The sequence below is a fragment of the Oncorhynchus masou genome, unplaced genomic scaffold (assembly GCF_036934945.1).
Source record: "Oncorhynchus masou masou isolate Uvic2021 unplaced genomic scaffold, UVic_Omas_1.1 unplaced_scaffold_3681, whole genome shotgun sequence".
NCBI lineage: Eukaryota > Metazoa > Chordata > Actinopteri > Salmoniformes > Salmonidae > Oncorhynchus > Oncorhynchus masou.
In genome coordinates, this window is record NW_027010083.1 from 15,427 (window position 1) to 34,356 (window position 18,930).

General features: G+C 46.7%; 1 pseudogene; it reads left to right on the forward strand.

The window, feature by feature from the left end:
* The first annotated feature begins 3,133 nt into the window (after positions 1–3,133).
* Positions 3,134–17,509, forward strand: LOC135534625 (atos homolog protein A-like; annotated as a pseudogene).
* The last annotated feature ends 1,421 nt before the right edge of the window (positions 17,510–18,930 follow it).

Here is an 18,930-nt window from a genome sequence, read left to right on the forward strand (position 1 = left end):
AACAAAGTGTTGGTGAAGAAAGTAAAAGTGCAATATGTGCTATGTAAGAAAGCTAACGTTTCAGTTCCTTGCTCAGAACATCATGAGAACATATGAAAGATGGTGGTTCCTTTTAACATGAGTCTTCAATATTCCCTGGTAAGAAGTTTTAGGTTGTAGTTATAATAGGAATTATACGACTATTTCCCTCTATACCATTAGTATTTCATTAACCTTTGACTATTGGATATTCTTATAGGCACTTTAGTATTGCCAGTGTAACAGTATAGCTTCCGTCCCTCTCCTCGCTCCTCCCTGGGCTCGAACCAGGAACACAACGACAACAGCCACCATCGAAGCAGCGTTACCCATGCAGAGCAAGGGGAACAACTGCTAGAAGGCTCAGAGCGAGTGAAGTTTGAAACACTATTAGCGTGCGCTAACTATCTAGCCATTTCACTTCGGTTACACCAGCCTCATCTCGGGAGTTGATAGGCTTGAAGTCATAAACAGCGCAATGCTTGACGCACAACGAAGAGCTGCTGGCAAAACGCATGAAAGTGCTGTTTGAATTAATGTTTACGCGCCTGCTTCTGCCTACCACCACTCAGTCAGATACCTAGCTACTTGATGCTCAGTCAGATTATTTGCAACGCAGGACACGCTAGACAATATCTAGTAATATCACCAACCATGTGCAGTTAACGAGTGATTATGATTGATTGATTGTTTTTTATAAGGTAAGTTTAATGCTAGCAAGCAACTTACCTTGGCTCGCATTCGCGTAACAGGCAGTCTCCTTGTGGAGTACAATGAGAGAGAGGCAGGTCATTATTGTGTTGGACTAGTTAACTGTAAAGTTGCAAGATTGGATCCCCCAAACTGACAAGGTGCAAATCTGTCGTTCTGCCCCTGAACGTGGCAGTTAACCTACCGTTCCTGGGCCATCATTGAAAATAAGAATGTGTTCTTAACTGACTTGCCTAGTTAAATAAAGGGATACATTTTTAAAATTTTATTTGCAAAATGGCGCCCAAAAATACAGATTTTGCGATTGTTATGAAAACTTGAAATCGGCCCTAATTAATCGGCCATTCCGATAAATCGGTCGACCTCTAATACTCACATACTCACACGATACTCACACATATACACACATACTCACACGATACACACATACTCACACGATACACACACTCACACACGAACACACACTAAAAACAGAAAGCTGACACCAGAGCAGCCATGTTACATATTTCTCTGGCCTATCCCACTGGAACGGAGGATCTCTCTCTTTCCCTCCTTATTCTCCCTCCTTTGTTTCCCTCTCTCTTTCCCTCCTGCCAGATCTTTACATTTAGCCTACTCCACTTGGAGGGAGCAGAGGGTTAGCAGAGCAGATCACTGTATAGGAAGTCCTATAGGCTGCTCCTCTCCCTTCTCACTCTCACCTGTCCTATAGCCATTAGCCAGTCAAAGCTGGGTTTCTCTCCCCGACCCCCTCTCCAACTCCCTAAGTCTCAGCCTACAGCTGACTGCAGCCCCCTCCCCCTCCCCGGATCCATGTTCTCTGTGCTGTTTCTGTCTCGCTCCCACTCTGTGTCTTTGTTGACTGTTCTCTCTCCATGTGCTGAGAGCAGCTCTGAGCACGTGGGAGGAGTTCCCTGGAAGAATGTGTGACTGCCTGACACACACACACACACACACACACACACACACACACACACACACACACACACACACACACACACACACACACACACACACACAGTAGGGCAAAAAAGTATTTAGTCAGCCACCAATTGTGCAAGTTCTCCCACTTAAAAAGATGAGAGAGGCCTGTAATTTTCAACATAGGTACACTTCAACTATGACAGACAAAATAAGAAGAAAAAATCCAGAAAATCACATTGTAGGATTTTTAATGAATTTATTTGCAAATTATGGTGGAAAATAAGTATTTGGTCACCTACAAACAAGCAAGATTTCTGGCTCTCACAGACCTGTAACTTCTTCTTTAAGAGGCTCCTCTGTCCTCCACTCGTCACTCGTTACCTCTACTCGTTACCTGTCCCTGCAGACAGCTGGGACCAAAGTAACAAAGCCTACCATCAGTAACACACTAGGCCGCCAGGGACTCAAATCCTGCAGTGCCAGACGTGTCCCCCTGATTAAGCCAGTACATGTCCAGGCCGTCTGAAGTTTGCTAGAGAGCATTTGGATGATCCAGAAGAAGATTGGGAGAATGTCATATGGTCAGATGAAACCAAAATATAACTTTTTGGTAAAAACTCAATTCGTTGTGTTTGGAGGACAAAGAATGCTGAGTTACATCCAAAGAACACCATACCTACTGTGAAGCATGGGGTGGAAACATCATGCTTTTGGGCTGTTTTTCTGCAAAGGGACCAGGACGACTGATCCCGTTGTTGTTGATTCTTCACAAAAAAATACAGTTTTATATCTTTATGTTTGAAGCCTGAAATGTGGCAAAAGGTCGCAAAGTTCAAGGGGGCCGAATACTTTCGCAAGGCACTGTGTATATACACACGCACGCATGCACGCACGCACACACAAGGTCGCAAAGTTCAAGGGGGCCGAATACTTTCGCAAGGCACTGTGTATATACGCACGCACGCACGCACGCACGCACGCACGCACGCACACACACACACACACACACACACACACACACACACACACACACACACACACACACAGAGACAAACTAGACACACAGCGACCCCCAGAGCCAGTTGAGAGGCTCTTTGTTAGAGCTGGGTTGTAGGGAGGACAGGGCTCTGTTTGAACGTAACCTCTCTGACTGTCAAGCATGTGTTTCTGTTGCTCCACCCTAACCCAACCCTGACCGGACAGACACTACAGTAGTGTTATTCTGTGCTCAGCTGACGTGGAGATTCTAAAATGATCCCCAGAACAGGAATAGTGTTGTCCTTCCTCCCTTCCTGTCTGTGTTTAGTGGTTAGTCTGGGCCAGGGTGTTGTAGCATGTTGTCTCCTACTCTACAAGAGAACAGGAGCCTGCTGCCATTTGATTTGTCTGAGTTCCATGCCGTAACCCATTCTACACTGTCTATGATCTCTGAATGCGTGTTCTTGCTTGAAATGTGTAACTTGAAATGTATCTCCGTCAGAATGTATCTGACCAGTGTTTTTCTTTTCCCCTGCTTCCAGATGTGGTGGCGGAGGAGTTCTTTGAGTACGATGCTGAGGACTTCCTGGTGTTCCTGACCCTGTTGATCACTGAGGGACGGACCCCAGAATGTTCTGTGAAGGGTCGCACAGAGGGGCTGCACTGCCCCCCTGCAAAGTCCGCCCTGCCGCCCCTACACAGGCACGAGTGCAGCGACAAACTGCCACAGGTAATGTCCACAAACATACACACACAGATAACACACACTTCCCCAGGTAACACACACACTGCTCCACCCAAGTAACACACTGCCTCAGCTAACACACACACACACTTACCCTCCCCTGTATGTGTGTGTTCAAGTGTGTGCAGGCGCGGCGTGTGCGCTCAGAGGTGTGTGTGTTGTGGAGGAACAGTACTCCCATCATGGTGGAGGTGATGCTGCTGCCAGACTGTTGCTATGGAGGCGAGAGTCCCCTAGTGACCCCATCAGTGACCCAGCGATCAAACAAGACGCTCTGCTACTGGAGCGATGGACTCTGCAGCCTGTACCACGACAGTATGTACACACACACACACACACACACTGCATTCTGTACCACGACAATATACACACACACACCCTGCAGCCTGTACCACAACAGTATGTGTACACACACACACACACACACTGCAGCCTGTACCACAACAGTATGTGTACACACACACACACACACTGCAGCCTGTACCACAACAGTATGTGTACACACACACACACACACACACACTGCAGCCTGTACCGCAACAGTATGTGTACACACACACACACACACACATCCACACTGCAGCCTGTACCACGACAATATACACACGCGCGCACACACACACACACCCTGCAGCCTGTATCACGACAGTATGTAAACGCACACTGCAGCCTGTACCACGACAGTATGTACACACACACACACACACACACACACACACACACACACACACACACACACACACACCATGCAGCCTGTACCACAGCAGTATGTGTACACACACACACACACCCCCTGCAGCCTGTATCACGACAGTATACACACACCCTGCAGCCTGTACCACGACAATATACACACACGCGCGCACACACACACCCTGCAGCCTGTATCACGACAGTATGTAAACGCACACTGCAGCCACACGACAGTATGTACACACACACACACACACACACACACACACACACACACACACACACACACACACACACACACTGCAGCCTGTACCACACACACCCTGCAGCCTGTACCACAACAGTACACACACACCCTGCAGCCTGTACCACGACAATATACACACACGCGCGCACACACACACCCTGCAGCCTGTATCACGACAGTATGTAAACGCACACTGCAGCCTGTACCACGACAGTATGTACACACACACACACACACACACACACACACACACACACACACACACACACACACACACACACACCCCTGCAGCCTGTATCACGACAGTATACACACACACACACACTGCAGCTTGTACCACGACAATATACACACACACACCCTGCAGCCTGTACCACAACAGTATGTACACACACACCCTGCAGCCTGTACCACGACAATATACACACACACCATGCATTCTGTACCACAACAGTATGTGTACACACACTGCATACTGTACCACGACAATATACACACACACACCCTGCAGCCTGTATCACAACAGTATGTAAACGCACACTGCAGCCTGTACCACGATAGTATGTACACACACACACACACACACACACACACACACACACACACACACACACACACACACACACACCCTGCAGCCTGTACCACAACATTATGTGTACATGCACACGCACACACACACTGCAGCCTATACCACAACAGTATGTACACACACACACCCTGCAGCCTACACACACACACACACACACTGCAGCCTGCACCACTACAATATACACACACACCCTGCAGCCTGCACCACTACAATATACACACACACCCTGCAGCCTGTACCACAACAGTATGTACACACACACACCCTGCAGCCTGTACCACAACAATATGCACACACACACACACAATGCAGTTTGTACCACGACAGTATGTACACACACTGCAGCATGTACCACGACAGTATGTACACACACATCCTGCAGTGTGTACCACAACAGTATGTACACACGACACACACTTTTTGTCAGGATTAGGTTGAGCTAGTGGCACATGCAAAAACTGGAATATTCCACTTTGCCGCCGTATCAAACAGAACTTGTATATACACTACCGTTCAAAAGTTTGGGGTCACTTAGAAAAGTCCTTGTTTTTGAAAGAAAAGCAAAAAAAAATTTGTCCATTAAAATAACATCAAATTGATCAGAAATACAGTGTAGATATTGTTAATGTTGTAAAATGACTATTGTAACTATTGGAAATTACAGATTTTTTTTTTTAATGGAATATCTACATAGGCGTACAGAGGCCCATTTATCAGCAACCATCAGTCCTGTGTTCCAATGGCACGTTGTGTTAGCTAATCCAAGTTTATAATTTTAGAAGGCTAATTGATCATTAGAAAACCCGTTTGCAATTATGTTAGCACAGATGAAAACTGTTCTGATTAAAGAAACAATAAAACTGGCCTTCTTAAGACTAGTCGAGTATCTGGAGCATCAGCATTTGTGAGTTCGATTACAGGCTCAAAATGGCCAGAAATAAGAACTTTCTTTTCTGAAACTCGTCAGTCTATTCTTGTTCTGAGAAATCAAGGCTATTCCATGAGAAATTGCCAAGAAACTGAAGATCTGGTACAACTCTGTGGTACAATGCTGTGTACTACTCCCTTCACAGAACAGCGCAAACTGGCTTTAACCAGAATAGAATGAGGAGTTGGAGTCCCCGGTGCACAACTGACCAAGAGGACAAGTACATTAGAGTGTCTAGTTTGACAAACAGACGCCTCACAAGTCCTCAACTGGCAGCTTCATTAAATAGTACCCGCAAAAACCAGTCTCAACAGTGAAGAGGAGACTACAAGATGCTGTCCTTCTAGACAGAGTTCCTCTGCCCAGTGTCTGTGTTTTTGCCCATCTTAATCTTTTCTTTTTATTGGCCAGTCTGAGATATGGCTTTTTCTTTTCAACTCTGCCTAGAAGGCCAGTATCTCGGAGTCGCCTTGAGACTGGTATTGTGCACCGGGGCCTCCCACTCTTTCTATGTTGTATATTTCGAAGACTGACCATGAAAAAAATTGGCATTGGCATCGTTGCTAATGCTAATTTCCTTAGCCAAGTAAAGGCCTGATTCTCTCTCCTCCCCCCTGTCTCTCCCTAGGAGCGGTGATCGGTTTATAGAGGAGAAGACTCTGCTGTTGGCTGTTCGTTCCTACGTCTTCTTCTCCCAGCTCAGTGCCTGGCTCAGTGCTTCTCACGGCATTGTACCCCGAAACATCCTGTATAGGTAATACACACACACACACACCTTCCTCTACAGGTAACACACACAAGAATACACTAAGAACCTCTTAACGACTTCCCCATTATTTTCTATATCGTTACTTAATGTTGATCATAAAATACTTTCCAAAATGAACAAAATAATTTGATGTGATCACAAGTTATAAGCCTGCGTGTTTCTGTCCCACAGGATCAGTGCAGCAGATGAGGAGTGTGTCTGTCAGTTCTCCCAGCCCCCAGCGGAGCACCTGTTCCCTGTCCCTAACGTGTCTCAGAGTGTTGCCCTGAGGCTCAGGGTCCAGTCACTCCCCCGTCAGCCCACCTACCCCACCCTGGCCTGTAGCATACACACCGGCCTGACCCTGGCCCCACTCTACAGCAGGACCCCCAGCCTTAAGCCCAACCTCAGCCCTAACCTCTACAGCAAGACACCTAGCCTTAACCCAGGCCTGAACCCTAACCCGCCTCTGTACGAGAGGAGCCACAACTCTAAAGAGAGCCACAACAGAGCGGCTCTGCCTTTCTCTGGCCTCCCCTTCCCCAGTCCTCCCAGTCTCCCCCTGCCCAGTAAGAGAGGCCTGGACCCCACAGACAGCCATGGTCATTCTAGCCAGAATGGATCAGACCTCCCCCAGGTCAATAAGGGGCAGACCTCATCCCCCTACCACCTCCCCCTCTCCCCACGGCCCTCCCCCACCCCCACAGGAAGCTGTCCTCCACCCTGCCCCTCCCCCGGGGAAAGACTGTCAGGTGGCTCTATGCCCTCACCTCAGACCCTCCGATGACATCACACACACCACCGAGGATTATGGGAAGGCCGTCAACGGGGCCGAGAGCTCCAAGGGGCGTGGCTCTGAAGCCCTCCGGGCCTTTAAGACTTATTCTTTGGCAGAGCCCCCGCGGTGCCCCTCCCCAGAACCTCCTCTGAGACCAATCCTCTGATTGGCTCGCTGCTCCAGGAGAGACAGGAAGTCATCGCCCGCATCGCTCAGCGCCTCAACTTCTGCGACCCGACCGCCCCCCATCTCCCCCCTGCCCTCTTCACCCCCGACACCCCCACCAAGACCCCTGTCCGGAGCAGTTACCTTGGCAACACCACGCTCAGCAAGACCAAAGAGCCAGAGGGAGCTCCGCCTACTGAGGACACCCCACCCTCCCCTTTCGACACGCCCATTGGCGACACAGCAGCTATTATCAGGAGACGCTGTCCCGAAACCTGTTGCCTGCCGCAGACTGAGACTCCCAGAGGACAGAGATGGAGAGAGACTCAGAGACAGAGTCAGGGAGACACTGAGAGACCTGGAGACACAAAGAGACAGAGAGGCATTGAGAGACCGACAGCGCAGAGAGAGACCGTAGTCTCTTGTCTCATGCTGTTCAGGACATTACCAGACTGATTCAGGACAGACTGTCTGTCCCCTTTCTGTCCCCAACACACAGCCGCAGCAGCAGCCCGCTACACAAACACATACACACAGCACACACACGCTGTGCACTGACACACACACCACACACAGAGGTGGCTACAGTCATAGCAGTGGCCACTGCAATGGCTACACACCCAGCCATGACACACACTCCTCACACACACCTGCTAGCACAGACAGAGCTGGTGCTCCTCCAGAGACAAACAGTCCAATCAGAGCCCAGAACGGCTGTTCAACACTTGAAGACCCTCAGGTCAGCCCCCGACTCCAAATCCTGCCCCAGTCGTCTTCTCTAGTCATCCCACGGCCTCTACCCCAGCCCCAGTCTTCTCCTCTAGTCATCCCACGGCCTCTACCCCAGCCCCAGTCTTCTCCTCTAGTCATCCCACGGCCTCTACCCCAGCCCCAGTCTTCTCCTCTAGTCATCCCACGGCCTCTACCCCAGCCCCAGTCTCAGGCCTCTCCACTACTCAGCCCCAAGAGTCCCAGGGCCAAGACCTCAAAAGAGTTTACACCCCAACCGCCCCCAAGAGGAGCCCAGACCCTCCTCTCCTAAAGACAACATCCTGAGGACCATCCAGACCCTGACAGTGACCCAGACCACCACCCTGACCCAGACTACTGCACAGACCTTGACCACCAAGCTCACCCACACCCAGACCACTGCTCTCATCCAGAACCACATGAAACCTCTGACTCAGTCTCACAACCAGACCCAGACAGTCTCTCGAACTCCACCCTCACGGACTCAGGGCAGCCCTCGAACCCAGCCCTCTAGTCTCCAGGATGAGAACCAGCCCCCTCCAGGTTCCAAGTCCTCCAGCCCCCAGTCCTGCTACCACATACCCTGGCACAGAGACCAACAATGTCCTGGTGAGTGTCCCTATAGACAAGCACACTGATTAGAAAATCACATCACACTGTCATCCATGTGGCTTGTTTTGTCCAACACAAAGAAACTTCAATTAAATAACCTGCCTATGTGAAAGAGGATATTACCACTTTTGGAAAATGTTGATTAACAGTACAAAGACATTTTGAGAAAGGATCTTTGACATAGTGTATTTGGCATTTGTCTAAAATGGTTGTTGAGAATTGCTGTATTAAAGCCAGTGTGTGTTTTTCTTCTTCCCCGTAGCGTTCTCCCTCGCCCCTGAGACCATGTAACAGTCGGAGGAAACACAACCGTCACTTACTGGACTCCACCCTCACCAAGGCCTTCCACCCCTGTACCGGTCTGCCCCTGCTCTCCAGCCCTGTAAGACACACACACACAGAGTGTGGAGCCACATGACTCATCTTCTCCTCAATAGTATGAATACTCTGACTAAACTCCTGTTGATGCTGACTAGGTTGTTCATAACAATGGAATCATTTTAAAGTTGTGTGTGTGTTTCATGTGGTGCTTGTTGTTGTTGTTGTTGTTATTATTATTATATACTTGTGTGTGCTGTCATGCTATAGTGTTTAAATTGGGTGTTTTGATGTATATGTTGTCAATAAAGTTTTGTGTACAGTTGTGTGTGTTGTATTATTAAATGTGTGTGTTGTCTCTCTCAGGTTCCTCAGAGGAGAACTCAGACTGGTTACTTTGACCTGGACTCTTCTCTGACCAGCTGTAAAGGACTGCCCTGGACCGCAGGGAAGAGGTACTGATCTCAACTCACACATCATACACACATTTAGACTGGGATATGTTCCGGGTAGCCCCAAACAACAACATTGACGTTTGTATACGCTGACTCGGTGAGCAAGTTTATTAGCAAGTGCATCGGTGATGTTGTTCCCACTGTGACTATTAAAACCTTCCCTAACCAGAAACCGTGGATTGATAGCAGCATTCGCACAAAACTAAAATCGCCGCGAACCACCGCTATTAATCATGGCAAGACGACTGGAAACATGACCGAATACAAGCAGTGTAGTTATTCCCTCTGCAAGGCAATCAAACAAACAAGCAAAGCGTCAGTACAGAGACAGTAGTCGCAATTCAACGGCTCAAACACAAGACGTATGAGGCAGGGTCATGTCAGCACCGTCGCGGACAACAACGTCTTGTGCCCAGACAAATTAAACAACTTCTTTTCTCGCTTTGAGGTCAATACAGTGCCACTGACACGGCCCGCTACCAAAGCCTGTGGGCTCTCCTTCACCGTGGCCAACATGAGTAAAACATTGAAACGTGTTAACCCTCGCAAGGCTGTCGGCCCAGACGGCATCCCTAGCCACATCCACGAGCATGCGCAGACCAGCTGGCTGGTGTGTTTACGGACATATTCAATCAATCTCTATCCCAGTCTGCTGTCCCCACATGCTTCAAGAGAGCCACCAGTGTTTCTGTTCCCAAGAAAGCGAAGGTAACTGAGCTAAACGACTATCGCCCCCAAAGCACTCACTTCTGTCATCATGAAGTGCTTTGAGAGACTAGTCAAGGACCATATCACCTCCACCCTACCTAACAACCTAGACCCACTCCAATTTGCTTACCTCCCCAATAGGTCCACAGACGACCCAATCTCAACCACACTGCACACTGCCCTATCCTATCTGGACAAGAGGAATACCTATGTAAGAATGCTGTTCATTGACTACAGCTCAGCATTCAACATCATAGTACCCTCCAAACTCGTCATTAAGCTCAAGACCTTGGATCTCGACTAGAGGTCGACCGATTAATCGGAATGGCCGATTAATTGGGTCATTTCAAGTTTCCATAACAATCGGAAATTGTATTTTTGGGTGCCGATTTTCATTTTTATTTTTTATATATACCTTTATTTAACTAGGCAAGTCAGTTAAGAACACATTCTTATTTTCAATGACTGCCTAGGAATGGTGGGTTAACTGCCTCGTTCAGGGGCAGAACGACAGATTTTCACCTTGTCATCTCGGGGGATCCAATCTTGCAACCTTACAGTTAACTAGTCCAACGCAATAATGACCTGCCTCTCTCTCGTTGCACTCCACAAGGAGACTTCCTGTTACGCGAATGCAGTAAGCCAAGGTAAGTTGCTAGCTAGCATTAAACTTATCTTATAAAAAACAATCAATCATAATCACTAGTTAACTACACATGGTTGATGATATTACTAGATATTGTCTAGCGTGTCCTGCGTTGCATATAATCTGACTGAGCATACAAGTATCTGACTGAGTGGTGGTAGGCAGAAGCAGGCGTGTAAACATTAATTCAAACAGCACATTTGTGCGTTTTGCCAGCAGCCCTTCGTTGTGCGTCAAACATTGCACTGTTTATGACTTCAAGCCTATCAACTCCCCGAGATGAGGCTGGTGTGGCTCAAGTGAAATGGCTAGCTAGTTAGCGCGCGCTAATAGTGTTTCAAACGTCACTCGCTCTGAGCCTTCTAGCAGTTGTTCCCCTTGCTCTGCATGGGTAACGCTGCTTCGATGGTGGCTGTTGTCGTTGTGTTGCTGGTTCGAGCCCAGGGAGGAGGAGAGGGACGGAAGCTATACTGTTACACTGGCAATACTAAAGTGCCTATAAGAACATCCAATAGTCAAAGGTTAAGGAAATACTAATGGTATAGAGGGAAATAGTCGTATAATTCCTATTATAACTACAACCTAAAACTTCTTACCTGGGAATATTGAAGACTCATGTTAAAAGGAACCACCATCTTTCATATGTTCTCATGATGTTCTGAGCAAGGAACTGAAATGTTAGCTTTCTTACATAGCACATATTGCACTTTTACTTTCTTTGTTTTTGCATTATTTAAACCAAATTGAACATATTTCATTATTTACTTGAGGCTAAATTGATTTTATTTATGTTTTATATTAAGTTAAAATAAGTGTTCATTCAGTATTGTTGTAATTGTCAGTATTACAAAGAAAATTTCAAAAATCAGCCGATTATTCGTATCGGCTTTTTTTGGGTCCTCCAATAATCGGTATCGGTGTTGAAAAATCATAATCGGTCGACCTCTAGTCTCGAACCCGCCCTGTGCAACTGGGTCCTGGACTTTCCGACGGGCTGCCCCAGGTGGTGAGGGTAGGTAACAACATCTCCACCCCGCTGATCCTCAACACTGGGGCCCCACGAGGGTGCATTCTCAGCCCTCTCCTGTACTCCCTGTTCACCCATGACTGCGTGGCCATGCACGCCTCCAACTCAATCATCACGTTTGCAGACGACACTACAGTGGTAGGCTTGATTACCAACAACAACGAGACGGCCTACAGAGAGGTGGTGAGGGCCCTCGGAGTGTGGTGTCAGGAAAGTAACCTCACACTCAATGTCAACAAAACAAAAGAGATGATCATGGACTTCAGGAAACAGCAGAGGAGCAGCCCCCATCCACATCGAAGGGACAGTAGTGGAGAAGGTGGGAAGTTTTAAGTTCCTCGGCGTACATCACAGACAAACTGAAATGGTCCAGCCACACAAGACAGCATGGTGAAGGAGGTGCAACAGTGCCTCTTCAACCTCAGGAGGTTGAAAAAATGTGGCTGGTCACCTAAAACATTCACAAACTTTTACAGATGCACAATCGAGAGCATCCTGTCAGGCTGTATCACCGCCTGGTATGGCAACTGCAGAGGTTAGTGCGGTCTGCACAACGCATCACCGGGAGCAAAACTACCTGCCCTCCAGGACACCTAAAGCACCCAATTTCACAGGAAGGACAAAAAAGATCATCAAGAACATAAACCACCGAGCCACGGCCTGTTCACCCCGCTATCATCCAGAAGGCGAGGTCAATACAGGTGCAACAAAGTTGGGACCGAGAGACTGAAAAACAGCTTCTATCTCAAAGCCATCAGACTGTTAAACACCCATCATTAACATAGAGAGGCTGCTGTCAACATACAGACTCAAATCTCTGGCCACTTTAATAAATGGATTCAATAAAGGTATCATTAGTCACTTTAAATAACACCATTTTAATCATGTTTACACATCCTACATTACTCATCTTATATGTATACACTGTACTCTATACCATCTACTGCATCTTTGCCCTAAGCCGCACGGCCATCGCTCATCCATATATTTATATGTACATATTCTTATTCCATCCCTTTACATTTGTGTGTATAAGGTAGTCGCTGGGAATTTGTTAGATTACTTGTTAGATATTACTGCACTGTCAGAACTAGAAGCACAAGCATTTCTTCTCTCACATTTAACATCTGCTAACCATGTGTATGTGACCAATAAAGTCTGATTTGATTTAGAGTCATCATGTACACAACGTAGATCCATGGTCAGATTTAGGTCCTTAATAACCTTGTCCTCAAACTCAATTGCTACCACTTAGAGGTTCACAGAGAGCAAGCTGACTGGTAGGTGAGATTATGTTCTTACTAGACATCAGTGTTCAGTCAGTCCAGGCCTGTACTGTACTGTAGCCCTGTCCTGTCCTCACACTGCCACCTGCTGTTCTGGCGGCTGTATTGCTAGTACTGTTGCTACTGGCCTGACACTGAGGCTCAACTCAAATGGCAGCTGTACACAGCTCTACAGTCAGAGGCCCTCTCTGCTCTGATCTGGCCGCTGGGTTACTGTGTGGATTAGGGATTAGAGGTCCGTTTGACCGGGGATGATGCTTCGACATACATAGCTGATTAAGGTTTGATAGTGTTTGAATATACAGTATTAGTCATGTTGAATCATAAATTCAGATTTAGACTGCATGACAGCAATCCATGCTTGGGTTTAGCTTTCCTGGCACTGTTTCCAAATAGTAATATTTTAGCATTTGTGGCACAAATCCCATTCAAGTCATGGGACTGATATTAGCATATTTCGTGCATGTCCAAATCATCCGAGGGCTGCAGGGTCTGCAAGCCATCTCTAATTCTCATGATTCAACAAATGAATCAATCCACCAATGTGTGTGTGAACACGTTTTAACCTCTCTGTGTGTTCTGTTGTGAAGGGTGTGTGTGAAGAGAGTGGAGGAGTCAGAAGAACCTCAGCCGCTGTTCAGTGCCAGTGCTCCACCTGCCAGCCTCAGTCTACTGGGCAACTTTGAGGTACCTCACTCACTCACTCACTCACTCACTCACTCACTCACTCACTCCTCACGTCACATAAGTGTACATGCATTGTATGACCTAAAGCATATGTATGTTACAGGAGTGTGTGTTGAACTACCGCCTGGAGCCGTTGGGGTCGGTGGAGGGTTTCATGGCCGAGGTGGGTGCTTCCGGAACCTTCTGCCCCAGTCACATGACCTTCCCGTTGACGTTTCCTTCTACAGCGTCTCTGACGACAACGCACCCGCCATACATGGTGAGACAAACCTACAGTACATACACAGACATATTATATATATCCCCCACACACTTTTATATACCCTGAACAAAAATATAAATGCAACAATTTAAAAGATTTTACTGAGCTACAGTTCATATAAGGTAATCAGTCAATTGAAATAAATGAATTAGGCCCTACACTATGGTTTTCACATGACTGAAAAAGCAGTCAGTATCTGGTGTGACCACCATTTGCCTCATGCAGCGCGGCACATCTCCTTCACATAGAGTTAATCAGGCCGTTGATTGTGGCCTGTGGAATGTTGTCCCACACCTCTACAATGGTTGTGCAAAGGTGCTGGATATTGGCGGGAACTGGAACACGCTCTTGTACACGTTGATCCAGAGCCTCCCAAACATGCTCGATGGGTGACATGTCTGGTGAGTATGCAGGCCATGGAAGAACTGGGACATTTTCAGCTTCCAGGAGTTGTGTACAGATCCTTGCGACATGGGGCCGTGCATTATCATGCTGAAACATGAGATGAATGGCACAACAATAAGTCTCAGGATCTCGTCATGATATCTCTGTGCATTCAAATTTGCCATTGATAACATCCAATTGTGTTCGTTGTCGGTCGCTTATGTCTGTCCATACCATAACCCCACCACCATGGGGCACACTGTTCACAACATTGACATCAGCAAACCGCTCACCTACACAACCACCATACACATAGTCTGTGGTTGTGAGGCCGGTTGGACTTACTGCCAAATTCTCTAAAATGACGTTGGAGGAGGCTTATGGGAGCGAAATTCATTTTTAATTCTCTGGCAGCAGCTCTGGTGGACATTCCTGCAGTCAGACATCTGTGGCATTGTGTTGTGTGACAAAACTGCACATTTTAGTGGCCTTTTATTGTCCCCAGCACAAGGTCCACCTGTGTAATAATCATTATTTTTAATCAGCTTCTTGATATGCCACACATGTCAGGTGAATGGATTATCATGGAAAAGGAGAAATGCTCACTAACAGGGATGTACACAAATTTGTGCGCAAGATTTGAGAGAAATTAGCTTTCTGTGTCTGGAAAATTTCTGAATTATTTTATTTCAGCTCATGGAACATGGGGTAAAACACTTTACATGTTGTGTTTTATATTTCTGTTATATATAATATATATATATATATATATATATATATATATATATATATATATATATATGCACACACTTACTGCTCACAGTGCAGATCAATATTAATAGTGTGTGTTGTTTTTGCTACAGGGAGTCATCAACCTGGAGACTTTGGGTAAACGGGGCTACCGCGTCCCTCCATCAGGAACCATTCAAGTGGTGAGGACAGATTTTCTCTCTGTGGATTATACACATGGAAGACTTTTGTTTAAATGTGTGTGCATGCGTGTCACTGTTGCTGACATAATAACTCCAGACAGAGAGAACAAAGGAAAGATGCTCCCGTTCCAGCAGAGAGTTAGGAGAGGGAGACCTTAAGTGGGGACAGAGAGAAGTACACTACTGTAGTGTGTTAACCCCTTCTCTTTTCCTCTCTCCCGCCCACTTTCTCTCTCTCCTCTGCTCTCTCTCTCTCCCACCCACTTTCTCTCTCTCTCCTGCCCTCTCTCTCGCTCTCTCCCGCCCACTTTCTCTCTCTCCTGCCCTCTCTCCCGCCCACTTTCTCTCTCTCCTGCCCTCTCTCTCCCTCTCTCTCTCTCTCTTGCCCTCTCTCTCCCTCTCTCTCTCTCTCTCTCTCTCTCTCTTGCCCTCTATCTCTCTCTCTCTCTTTTGCCCTCTCTCTCTTGCCCTCTCTCTCTCTCTTTTTCTCTCTCTTGCCCTCTCTCTCTCTCTCTCTCTCTCTTGCCCTCTCTCTCTCTCTCTCTCTCTCTCTCTCTTGCTCTCTCTCTCTCTCTCTCTCTCGCTCTCTCTCTCTCTTGCCTCTCTCTCTCTCTCTCTTGCCCCTCTCTCTCTCTCTCTCTCTTGCCCCTCTCTCTCTCTCTCTCTCTCTCTCTCGCTCTCTCTCTCTTGCCCTCTCTCTCCCCAGACCTTATTTAACCCCAATAAGACGGTGGTGAAGATGTTTGTGGTGGTGTATGACCTGAGAGCCATGCCTGCCGGCCACCAGACCTTCCTCCGTCAGAGGACCTTTCTGTCCCCGTTCGACGGGACAGCACACATTCACACAAACACAGCAGCCCAGACAACACACACACACCCGGCAGCAGCAGGAGCCCTCTCCCTCGGCCAGGAACGCATCCTGCGCTACCTCATTCACCTGAGGTAAGAAAGACGCCTGGCTCAGCTGACCTGTCAATCACATCTCATCTGTCAGTCAAATAGATGACCTGTTAGTCAAGACTGGACAGAAGACCAAACTGAACAGGAAAACATTGTACTGGCACTAATCTAGCTCTTTCTTCACACCTCCCCCCCAATCCAGGTTCCAGACCTCCAGGTCAGGTAAAGTGTACCTCCACAGGGATATCAGACTGCTTTTCAGTAGGAAGTCTATGGAGGTAGACAGTGGAGCGGCCTACGAACTCAAGTCCTACACAGAGTCCCCAGCTGACCCAGCCTTCTCCCGCGCTGCTGACACACACACACACACACACACTCCTCTATCTGCACTGACACACACACACTCCTCTATCTGCACTGACACACACACACACACTCCTCTAACTACACTGACGTATGGACACGCACACCCAGAGAGCTGGGCTCAGAGCGTTCTCGTGTGGAACAGTCCAGACAGGCTTCGTCCCAGATACCTAAGGCCTGGAGATTTTGCTGACCATGAACAACTCCTGGCCCTACAGAACCCTGCTGTTTTCTGTGACGCTCAAACACGTACTTATACATGTAGAAAATGTATTAAAGACATGCTAAAACACACATCAAAAACACGTTAGCGACCATGGACCACTGACCCCGACCAGAACAAGCAATCAAGAGACTGAGAAAATTACAAGACGACATTGAAAAAAGCGCACTGTATATTTCCGACTGGAAATCAAAAGGAGTAATATTCAGTTTTTTTTGTACTGTTACAAAAACAAATCTTTAAAGTGTTGCAATAGAGAGTAACATGTAGTGTTTAGTGTTTACATAATTTTCTTTGTTTACCATCAGTTATTTAATATTTAAATGAATATTTCAGTTACTGCTTATGTGACATCTATCATCCTCAGCATTATGATCTAGTGCAAAACTCTGTAAATCATAATGTGTATTTTTGACATTAACTCAGATCTGAAAATATATCTATATCTTAAAGCAATCTTGAAAGCTGCATTGTGTCTGTGTGCCTTTTATTTTGAGTGTTTTGGAACAACTGAGGTCCATGTCATGTCGACTGATGTAAAACATATCATGTCCTTATACATATGATAAAGATGATATGAAAATGAGTCAGTATTTCTACAGTGGTATAAAATGACTGTAAGTCCTCATTGGTCATAGCAGGTTGGTCCTGGGGTCAGATGTACATGATGTCAAATTGGCCTGTGGAGAAGACAAGAATACACACTGAGGAGCCACATTCAAATCCTTGTCAATTAAATAACACTTTTTCTGTCTGAAAATCACTAATATATGTAACCTGACCCTTCTTTCTTAGTGTAGGCCTACTGCTGCAGGCTTCAACTGCCAAGAGGTCATGGCACAGGTGGTGGCCACGCTCCATAACCACAGAGTCACTGGTTCAGCTCTGGCAGTTCCCCCACACTCACTGGCCTTCAATATAACCTATGGATCATGGTCCATCAAAGGAAGAATGTGTATAATTTAGCTTATTTCATGACATTGGACTTGATGACCAAAGCCTTCTGATGCAGTCCATTATCATTACAGCAAGAAAACGACATTTACCATCATGCAATATACTGGGAAACACCACTTCAAATTTGATGTCAAATTTTTTTGTGGTGAATATCGGTTGCATGAATTAAGTCGAGTAAAGTTGATGCTCAACAAAAGGCTCTACTTTTGTCTTGCTCAAATATCAAGCGACAGTTTTTAGAGGAAGATGGATGAGCGCGCCTCTGCTGAAGAATGACGTCAGATCGGGCAGACATATTTATTGCGGGCTGATAGTTAACGGTCGGACGGATTCGTATGGGGAGAGGAAGCCAGGGCAAGGATTTAGTTCAGATTGTGTTTACTTCTCGACTTTGCCAGGGATCGAGGTTACATTGAAATGTCGGAGGAAATTGAGGGGACAAGACGACGGTGGTGAATGACCAGAATGTACGTTTATTTGCCTTAAACACAACCGCGCTAACCAACGACAGTCAAGCTACTGCAATGCACTATCATATGATATGGCAGGTTTTTAGCTAACGTTAGCTACTGTAACGTCGTTAGCCTTAATCCTTTCTAACTAGCAAACCTTGATTATCAACAATACCAGTTTGCTTAATAAATGCCAAGTGGTATCACATCAAGTTGTTTTCCATAACTATTTGCAGTCGTAGCTAGCAGGGATTTTCGATATTAAGCTATCGTTAACTAAGGTCGGATATCAACGCGGTAGCTAACTTCGACAGTTAACGTTAGCTGCCCACAACGTTAACTAATCAAGTCATGATTATTTATTAAGTACAAGCAGAACAAATACCCCAATTGTTGTTTTTCCTGAAGTAATAACCAACGTTAGTTAATTGACTTGCTTGTTGG